The 10351-nt window shown below is 36.7% G+C and overlaps 1 protein-coding gene across 9 annotated transcripts in view; it reads left to right on the plus strand.

Annotated features, from left to right (window-relative positions):
* The window catches only part of LOC308649646 (uncharacterized protein), a 294900-nt gene that overhangs the window by 75983 nt on the left and 208566 nt on the right, over positions 1-10351 (plus strand). For 2 of the 9 annotated variants that reach the window (XR_014022143.1, XM_081295373.1), the window contains exons 5-6: positions 8155-8232; positions 8593-9252. The exons of the other annotated variants lie outside the window; for them this stretch is intronic. The gene's annotated coding sequence lies outside the window, so the exon portion shown is untranslated. Of the gene's footprint in view, positions 1-8154; positions 8233-8592; positions 9253-10351 lie in introns of those variants that run through there. 9 annotated transcript variants of the gene reach the window in all.

Here is a 10351-nt window from a genome sequence, read left to right on the forward strand (position 1 = left end):
CATGACTATGGGCTGTCTCCTGTTTATTTATTATTCCGCTGCATTCATAAAAACAAGCATGACTCTTCTCATCAGTTACAAGAGGGTGAGTCTATTTTTAACCTAAGGGTTTTATCACCTTGGAGTTGTTTTTCTCTCTCATATAAATTGTGAAAATATGTTAGGTTTCTCAGAGTCATCAAAAGCTGGTTAGCACATTTAATTAATATATGATTTTTATAGTTAACTTGCAAAAATAGTGCATATAGTATTTTTAACTTGAAGTAGAAGTCTCCTATTGCTAATGAAGTACAAAACTCAGTTGTTGTTTTTTTTAAAGGAATAAAAAGGTTTGTTGTGGCTATCGATTTAAAGAAAATACAGACTTTTGAGTGAAGGATTCATTTAAGATTAAATAATCTAGATTTATGAAGTGAGACTCAAATAATGAAAAGAGACCTTTTAAATAAAATGATTTGCATTTTTCAGGAAACTTCATTCTGTTTGAATCAAACCCCACATGCATGCACAGGTGTGCATACAAGCATGCAGGTACACAACGCAGAATGCGCTAAGGCAAATGTTTTTCCAATTATAAAAGCTATGTGCTCCAGTGTCCTTACAGCTGGGCCTTCCCACCCTCTTCTCAGCCTGCTCAACCAGGTGAGAGCTTTCTCTCCTGGCCTCCCAGGGCCCATAGCATGACCTCCAGGTCATTATTCACACCTCCCAGTGAGCTTCCTGAAAGAGTCTGAGACAGGTTTAAATGCCACACCCATATTCAAAGACCTTTGAACATTGGAATTGCTCATGGATCTTTACATTTTCATCCATTTATTTTTTTTCCTGATTGTAAATATATGTGCTCTTGTAGAAAAAGAAATTCCAGAAGCATTAGTAGACAATAATAAAATTATTCAAGATCCAATCACACAGACATGATTATTCTTAATAATTTAGGACAATACCTTTCACCATTTTCCATATATATTTAATATATATACACAAAATACATTTAATTATTGGGGGATTATTTTTTAATAAAAATAATCCTTACTGTAGAAATAACTTATCATCAGACTTTTCTGATTTTATATATCATTAGACTTTGCCACTGCTTTATTCTGCAAAGACATAACTTTTATATGTTATTCTATAGCCCATCATATCGCTGTATCATAATTTATCTAATCCTTCCCATATCAAAGGACTTTTATACTGCTTCCAATATTTTCTTCTTATAAAAGTTATATCATAAATAATGAAAAGTTTATACCATAAATAATGCTGTAATAAACATCCTTGTAATGTGAATATGGTCTTAGAAGTAAATGAATGTAATTGTAGAACGATGTTGTGTTTGGAAACCCTGCTCTGAGACTTTGCTCATTGTGGTGAAGAGCTTAACAATTTGTTATTCACATACACACATTTTTGTTTTATGTAATTATGTATATTACTAAAACAGCATATATACATACATGTATATGTATTAAGTTTAATGAAAAATGATCCAACAAATATCCATGATTCCAAAATAGCCTTAAGAAAAAATTACCAATACCTAAGACCCTTGTATGTTCCCCTCTCTTCACCCCAAAGATAATCATTACCTTAAAATTTGTATGAATTGCTGCTTGTTTTTTATAGCTTACAAGCATGTGCATACTAAATATGCTGTTTAATTTTGCCTGCTTTGGTACTTTGGTACACACGAAACAATGCTGTATGGACTGTGGCTTTTTGTTTCTTTTTTGCAAAATTTTTTTTCTTTCAAAACTTCTCCATGCTGGTGCATGATGCTGTAGGCCACTCACCTTCATTGCTTTTCAATACTTCTTCAGCAAAATTTGGAATGTTATATATTATGTTCTTACGAACAATGCTGCCACACATGCTGCCCTTTGTGGTTTTAGCCTGGTATATACATTCAGTTTTTTCCTTCTAGGGAAATAATTCATAGTGGAATGTTAGGACGTTCTTATATGCTCATGTGCCGCTTTATTTAGCAATACCAAATTGCTTTTCAAAGTGATCATACTAATTTATAACCCTTTCAGGAATGTGTAAGAATTTCCATCTTGGCCACATAGTCTCATCAAAGTATTCAATTTTCGCCAACATAATGAATTGAAGTGGTACTTTATTGTGATTTCAATTTGCATACATTGACGGAGGGAAGAAAATATAATTCTCTTCTTTAACGCTCAGAGGTTCATCCTTGGGATGGTCTCCTGTAACAAAAGTCAGATTAACAAGAGAAAAAGCAGCCAGTCTACGATTGCTCGTGGTGCACATGACACGGGAGAAACCTCAGTTCAAAATTCACTTGAAGCGGTGGCTTAGTGTCTGGATTACACACTTTCTTCAGTGAAGAACAATATATTTTAAAGACGTGATAGGATGAAGGAAAGTAATCCCAGGCTTCCCAGGGTGGGAAAATTGTGTGACGCTAGCTCCTGTTTTCTCTGGTGCCATCTCTGAGCTGGTGAAGTTTGTGAGGGTGAATTTTTACTCTCTCTTTCAGAGGGAAAAGGGAGGAGTAGAAAGACCTTTCGTCATCATAAATCTGAGTACTGCTTTTGGCACAAAGGGGAAGGCGGAGAGCCCCTGTGCATCTGAATGCCTCTGACTCAAGGCTCCTTCCCCTTCTGCCGAGGCACACCTGGTTTTCTTCATTGATACTCATGTTTCCGCTTCCGGATTCCTGCACTTCCAAGGTCTTTCAATTGTGTTCATTTCCTTATTGGTTCACATAAGACCTTTATATGTTCTGAGTAATAAATATTTGCTACATTTTTTTTTGCAAATATCTTCTGGTTTATGGCTTGTCTTTTTACTTTCTCTATGTGTTTTGTTTTGTTGTCTTTATATGCTTTTTCTGGACAGGAAAATCTTGATTTTAATAGAATTCTACTATAAGTGAGTCCCTGTGCTGGTTCTATTGGGTTTAAAGAATCTTTCTCTACTCCAAGATTATAAATATATCTTCCTAGAGCATCTTTTGAAAATATTACTGTTTTGATCGTTACATTTAAGTCTTTAATCCACCTAGCCTTTATTTTTGTGAGTGTGGTGAGGCAGGGATCCATTGATGTTTCCCTTGTGGATGTGAAGTTGTCTCAGTGGAGGTGACTGTGCAAGCCCCCTCCTCTTCACCATCTCGGGTTCCACTTCTACCTGCTGTACTTGCTTTTGCTGTCATTTTCCCATCTTTGCATGGCCTGTCTTTCTGATCTCATAATCAATCTTACTATCTGCTTGGACAAGTCGCATTTTCTTGGCTGGATCAAGAAAATTTTTAAATCACATTATCAAGTTTTACACACACACACACACACACACACACACACACACACACATACACACACACCTGCTCACACAACAAGAAAAACCCTATGGTATTTTTATTAGAATTGCTTGAATGTGTTCAGCAATTTCAGAAAAAGTGACTCTATTCCTATTTGGGTTCATCTGCTTTTATATTTTAATAAGGTTTTCGTTTCCATTTAAGGTTCTCATACATGTTTTGGTTAGACTTACTCCCAGGTGGCCTATATCATTTTGATGCTATAGTACATTTTATCATTATTTAAAAGTCCCTCTCTATTTATTATGTATGTTTATTGATCCTACAACTTAAATTTTCTTATTAATTCTATTATTGTAGACTATGTTGGAGCTTTTTCATAGGTAACCATACTATCTATAAATACTACTACCAGTTTTTCAGAATTTCTTTTAAATTTAATCTTCATTTTATAATTGCTTAAGACATATACAGAGATCCAAGGATGAATCCCTAAAACAAAGAGTTATTTGAAGAAATTTTATGTCCTTCTGTCCATAATGTATCTCATCCTTGGGTGTATTATAACATTGTACATTTGCTTTTCTATATTTTGCATTTTGCTCTTAACAAATATCCCAGGGATCACCCTAAAGCAGTATATAAAGTGTTCTTACTAATAGCTGTATAATATTCCATTCTGTGTATGTACCACAGGGTATTAAGTTCCTATGGGTGTATATTTGAATTATTTCTTCTTTTTCTATTATGATTGCTTTAGTTCATAGCCTTCTGTCAAACCTTTAGGATTTTTGCAAGTGTGTTTTGAGGACTGTTTCTTGGAGTGAGGTTGCTAAATCAAAACCGTGCATGGGCAATTTTGTTTGACATGGTCAAATCCTCTTCTATAGGACTTGTATTATTCTGCATCCTCACTAGCAATATATGAGCAGGCCTGTCTCCCCACAGGCTCCCCAACATAACATTTTATCAGGGCTTGGATTTTGCCAGTCCAACATATGAAAAATAGTATTTCAAAGTAGTTGGAATTTGCATTTCTTATGACATGAAAAATGAAGCGACATTTTTTCTTTGTCTTGGGAGCTTTACAGTTTCACGATACTATTTCAAGGTATCTTTCTTTTTATTCATTCTGTTTGGTTTTCACTGGGGTTTCTGAATTTGAGAATTGTCTTTCAGCAATTCTGGAATTTTCTTAGCTGCTATGTATTTGAATTTTGCTTTTCTATTATTTTCATCTTTTTCCTCTTGTAAAGAAGAATATGTTTTGGACTTTCTTATTTTACCCATTTTACTGGAGCTCCTCTTTAGACTTTATAACACTCTGACTCAGTGCTGCGTTCTAGCTATTTCTCCTTCTCCCAGTGTGTTTTTTCTCTGACCGGCACAGTCTAATATACTAATTAAGTTTTTCATTGAGTTTCTGATCTCACTGATCATATTTATCACTTTTGGATGTTCTTTTCTCTATATAATATTTCTCTGGTCAAGATTTATGGTCTCATAGGGGCTGAAAAGGGGTGATCTCATTCTGCCCACCAGAAAAGGTCATGACTGACATCCAAGTAACAATAGAAAGGTTATTAAGAGAAAAGCATAACAAATTCATTTTATCATAGTTTTATGTGACATGGAGCCCTTCCCTGAAGATCCAAAGACTCCGGGGGAACTGCCATTTTAATGCTTAGGTTTAGGAATGTGGGTAAACATATAGGACAAAAAGGGGCCAACTGAATGTAAACAGAGTGGGTGGGGAAACCCAGAAAACCTGTGGTTCAGAGTCTTCTTAACCCTTCTGGGCAGCATTGTTGTCTTTGAGGACCCCTTTCTGGGTTGGAAATAATAAGACCTGCAGTTAAACAAACGAGTCCAGAAAATTTCTTTATGGCCAGCTCTTACACAGAACGGATTGACAGTGGGTGGATGAGAGTCATATTTTTAAGTTTTATGGCTGGTTTGGAGGAAAAGAGGTTTTGTTTTCTATGGCTGGTCTCAGGAGAATGAGATGCAGGAGAGCAGGTGAAAGTCAAAGAGAAATTTGCTTCTGAAGCAATTGAGAGACATTCACTTTGGGGTGTCTTTTCCTGAGCCCCACCATTTTCCCCTTCTGTAATTACACTGTCAAGACCCTTTTGTATTCTTTTCAACAGTCTGCTTCTGATAATTCCAGTATCTGCTGCCTGGTGGATCAGTTCTGTAGGATGTTTTCTGCTGATTCTTCATCGTGGTGAAGCGCTCCCTTGTGCATGTGCGCTCCCATACGCATGCGCACAATTTGGTTATGCGATGATGACTCTTCGAATCTGTGTACAAAATGTTTTGAAAACTGGATTTAAAGAGTTTTGCAATAGAAATGATTTACACATATGTTGTCAGGTACCTGGATATCACCACCTTAAAATAAAATTTTGGTTTCCATTTTTCAGGCCACAAAAGTAATTTAAATTCTAGCCTCAAACGTAAGAGTATAGTTTGGGCACTCTTAGGGAGCTAGTGTTCTTTATGTCTGCCCTGTCCTGAGCTAATTATGGAGCCGGCCAACTTTCTGTGGGTTGATTTCCTGCCATTGTCCATTGACAGTATCACTTTTGAGGAGAGCTAGATTTAGATAGCTTTTGATCCAGACCTCGCGCCTAGATTTTGCTCTTGTCCCCTGTGCTAATGTGACCTACCAACCATGGGCAAATTTCTCTGGCTTTTCCTGAGCTTACTTCTCTCTGTGCAGTTACCCTTCATTTTCCAGTTGTCTATGACTAGCTTAAGCTTATTTTCAAAGAGTTTTTTAAATTTGTGTATCTTTATTGAAGAATAATATCCATACAAAAAGTGCACGCGCGCACACACACACACACTCACACAGGTTGTAAGGACACAGTGTGGTGCATTTGTACGAATTCAGCACCCTCTTGTCAGTGCCAGAGAAGAGGTAGACCATGACCTATAAAGGCTCCTTCTGCGCTTCCCCCAGCCATCCTGAGCTAGGATGGAGCAACAGCCCCGAGGCATGGCAGCCACAGCAACCTTGACCTCACCTCCACAGAGGAGAGGAGTGGAGCCCCATTCAAGAGCACCCAGGCTGAGTCCTTCCATTTACACAGAGCAGCAATCAAACAAAAGAATTGCTTCTTATGCTCTGAGCACTGTTTTTTGATGATCTGAATTTGGAGCGCAGTCTCTGCACACATGGTTAGCTATTGGCTGAAAGTAGACTCCTGGTCTTATATTTTGAGAGACAAAAGTGGTAAATATCACATAGCCAAATCTACTGTTTATTTTTTTCCTCTGTGTTATTTATCCCATTTTCTTTTGAACAAGATCAGATAGCTGTGTCTCTGCAACCTCTTCTAGGTTTCTTGTAAATAAACTTTCTGAGGTTTGTTTTGGCTTAGTTCATGTACTGTGACTTTCAGTTAATTGATTGTTCCAGAACAGTTTATTTATATGGTCTTTCTGGGTTACATTATCCTCTTGGTTTTATTGTTTGTTCAGGCATCAGTACACTGCTCTATTCTTGAACTATTTGATTACCATTACTTTGTACTATGTGCTTTTAAATATACTTAAGGCAAGTGTCATCTTATTATTCCTTTTACTTTAGAAAATTTCTTCAGCTATTTCTAACATTCAGGTTTGTTGGTTTGTTTTTCAAGTGAGCATTAGCACACTAGAACTACCCCAGAATTCCATTAGGGTAGAAGTGCATACTTCTATAAGTAGATTTGAGTAGATTTGAAATATCCAACTATCAAATAAAAGAACATGGATCACCTTTCCATTTATAAAAATATCCTTTAATGTCTGTCATGGGTTGATGTACCCATTTTGGTATGCATTTACTGGGCATTTATTATTATGAATAGGCTCTACTTTTTCATTCTATGTTCTAACATGTAATTGTCAGCCTATAGAACAATTATTAATTTTTAAATATGTTTGATTCATTTTCAGCAGCCCAATTGAATTATTTTATGTTGGTTCTAAAAGTTTTCATTTGATTTCTATTGCATTTTCTTTTTTCTTTCTTTTGCTTTTCTTTCTTTCTTGTAGTAATAGGGACTGAACTCTTATATATTCTAAATAAACAAAAGTAATGTGCATATAATGACAATTCTCTCTCTTTTATGATAAGTTATTGCCTCTTTCTTATGTCCAAGCACATTGGCTAGACCAATGAAAAACAATCCTAGCACTAGTAGATGCCTGTCTTCTCTTTTTAATGAGAATATAAATAGTATTGCTATAATTTCCTAGACAAGCATCTAAATTTAACTGGTTATCAACTTCTTTCTGGCAGTCTTTATATATAACAACGTTCCCATTTTTGTATGTTGAATTGTGGCCAGATGGAAAACATTTTTAATTTATTTTTTTAGTGGGATAAATGATTGGCATATTTTATGAGCCATATATATCTGAAATGTATTTCTATTGTTTCCACGTATAAACATAGACAAAATATCCAAATTTTGACTGAGTATAACATTCTTGAGCCTTCACATTTTGCTTTCGAAATTCTATTATTCCTCCATTTTTCTAACATTCAGTAATGCAGAGATGGTTGAAGCATGCCTAATTTGGACAATAATAGCCTTTCTAAATTTTGTTAGTTGTCTGGATATTGGAAGGCTATTGCTACGGTTTGACTGACCCCTCCAAAATTCATGTGACATTTCATTGCCAACTTGACAGGAGTGAAAGGTGATCTCCTCTTTAAGAGGTGATCAGGTCTTGAGGGTTCCACATCCTCAATGGATTAGTGCCCTTTTTGAAGGGCTGGGTTAATTATCTAGGAGCAGAAGCTCTTTCTCCTGTGCCCTGTTCTGCTGTGGGCCTTTCTCTCTCACCATCTGACACTCTGGTAACAGGTGCAGGGTGCAGGGTGCACGGGGGAGGCCCTCACCAGAAGCAGCCCTTTGAGATTGGACTTCCCAACCTCCAGAACGGTAAGAAATCCACTTCTTTTCTTTATAAATTTCCCCTTTTGTGGTATTCTGTAACAACAGTAGAAATTGGTCTGATATTTCTTCCTTAATTCTTTTTCCATATTACCTCTGAGATTGGGGTTATTTGATTTTTATCTAGAGTATGGTGAATTATTTCAGTCTTGTGTTAATGTGTTTATTTGACTAACAAAAAATTATTTTAATTATATCAGGCTTTCTTGTCTATTCTAATTGTTCCATACTCCTCAGAAACAGTATAATTCTGAGATATAATTTTGATTCTGTGCAATTTTATCTATTATTTTTTATATTGTCTTTCCTCTCTCTGGTCTTATTTCTTTGTCCTTTTCTCTGCTTCAGATCTGGAGAAGTTTTGAAACTTATTCAACATCACTAATTCAGTTTTCTGTAGATTGATCTTTCTCTTTGCTGTCTAATTTGAATATAAATGCTGTAAATCCCATAACAATTTGCTCCATAATAATGCTAATTCTCCTATAACAATTGACTCCCTCTTCTCCACAGCTGAATTCTCAATCACAGCAAATTAGTTTGCCTTCTTGGGGCGACTGGTGCAGGGCAGGGAAGGCAAGGCCAGGAAGGAAATAAGAGATTTCTTGGAAATATAGAGGGAGAAGGAAGGTTCCCTGTTATCAGGATAATCTGAGTTCAGATTCACTGAATTGGGCAGATAAAACGAGAATCATCCACTGAGTAGACTTCTGGACTTGCTACCACTGTCCTGGAAAATCTCAGGCAGCCACAGGGCCCATGGTTGTGCCTCAACATTGAAGTGGAGTTGAGTAGATGTCATCACCGTGTGGGGCCATGTAATGGTCTATAAAACATGGATTCCGTTTGTGCAGTTTGGACCCTTTGCAATAACACAACTCTACATGTTACCAAATTAAATTTGGAAGGGGTGGAATTTACCACGCTACTATGCACTATTAGTTTCACATTTTTTATCATGATTAAAGTATTTGTGCAGGAATCATAATAGTGTCCTGAAGATAAGTGTGCAAATATCCCACATTTTAATTGCTAGTTTTATAGGTCTGTCCACATTACCCATTCATTACCCAGCAGTGCAGGGCAAGGCTGTTTTTCTTTTGGAAATCTGACCTCTAAAAGAGCAACTGCTCTTGCCATTTGAAGACACAATCATATTTCCTCCTTTGTGTGGATGCTGGTCCAACTTCAATCATGTTATATCTCTAGAATCTCTAGAATGTGCCTATTCTCCATGAGAAGGTGAATCTCTCCCCTCTCACTGGGGCTCACATCAATGATGCCGCTCTTTGACCTGAGATTTGTGGATGTGTCTGCATCATACATCCTAGACCTGTGTGCATCTTCTCCCATCTGCCTTTTAAAGTCCAACAGATACTTCTACAAAGAAACCAGTGGGTCATGGCCAACATTCACCAAGAATCTACTCTGTGCCAGATGCTGGCAACCTTTCATTATTCTATTTCATTATCACATCCACACTAAGAGGAAGGACCTAATATTAGTCCTATTAGGCACATTAAGAAGCAGGATTATGGGAGACATATAACTTCTTCAAGATTACAAGACTCACCAATGGCACAACCAAGCCTCAAACCCAGGTCTGTCTGACTCGCAATTCTGTGTTCCTGAATCTAAGACTATCTCCAGCCTTCTTTGACCCTTAGGTATGGGGCAAATTCATGGAAGAAGATGTCTGAATACCACGTTAGAATACATTTCTTAAAAGTTATGCAGTTAGAATGACTCTCTAAACCTCATTTGTAAGTATATTAGCTGAGATAGTAAAAAGTGAACTTTCATGTTCAAATGAAACAACTATGTTTACGAGCATAGCATATCTGCCTATATGTAAAAGAGATGTTTTCTTCTGATAACTACCTTAAGTTGTACAACTTTTTCCCTCTTCTCTAGACCCTAGTAAACTTATTAAAAAAACAAAAACTGGATAGACTATGGGAAAGAGGGACAAAGAATTTGGTACCACATGGTCACTGTGATCTGGGTGTTCATCCACCCCCTTCCCAAATCTATATGCTGAAATCCAACCCTTTGAGGTGATGGCATTACAAGGTGATTAGGTCATGAGAGTGGATCCCTATGGAAT

Source organism: Spermophilus citellus (genome assembly GCF_964194105.1).
Source record: "Spermophilus citellus genome assembly, chromosome: 5".
NCBI lineage: Eukaryota > Metazoa > Chordata > Mammalia > Rodentia > Sciuridae > Spermophilus > Spermophilus citellus.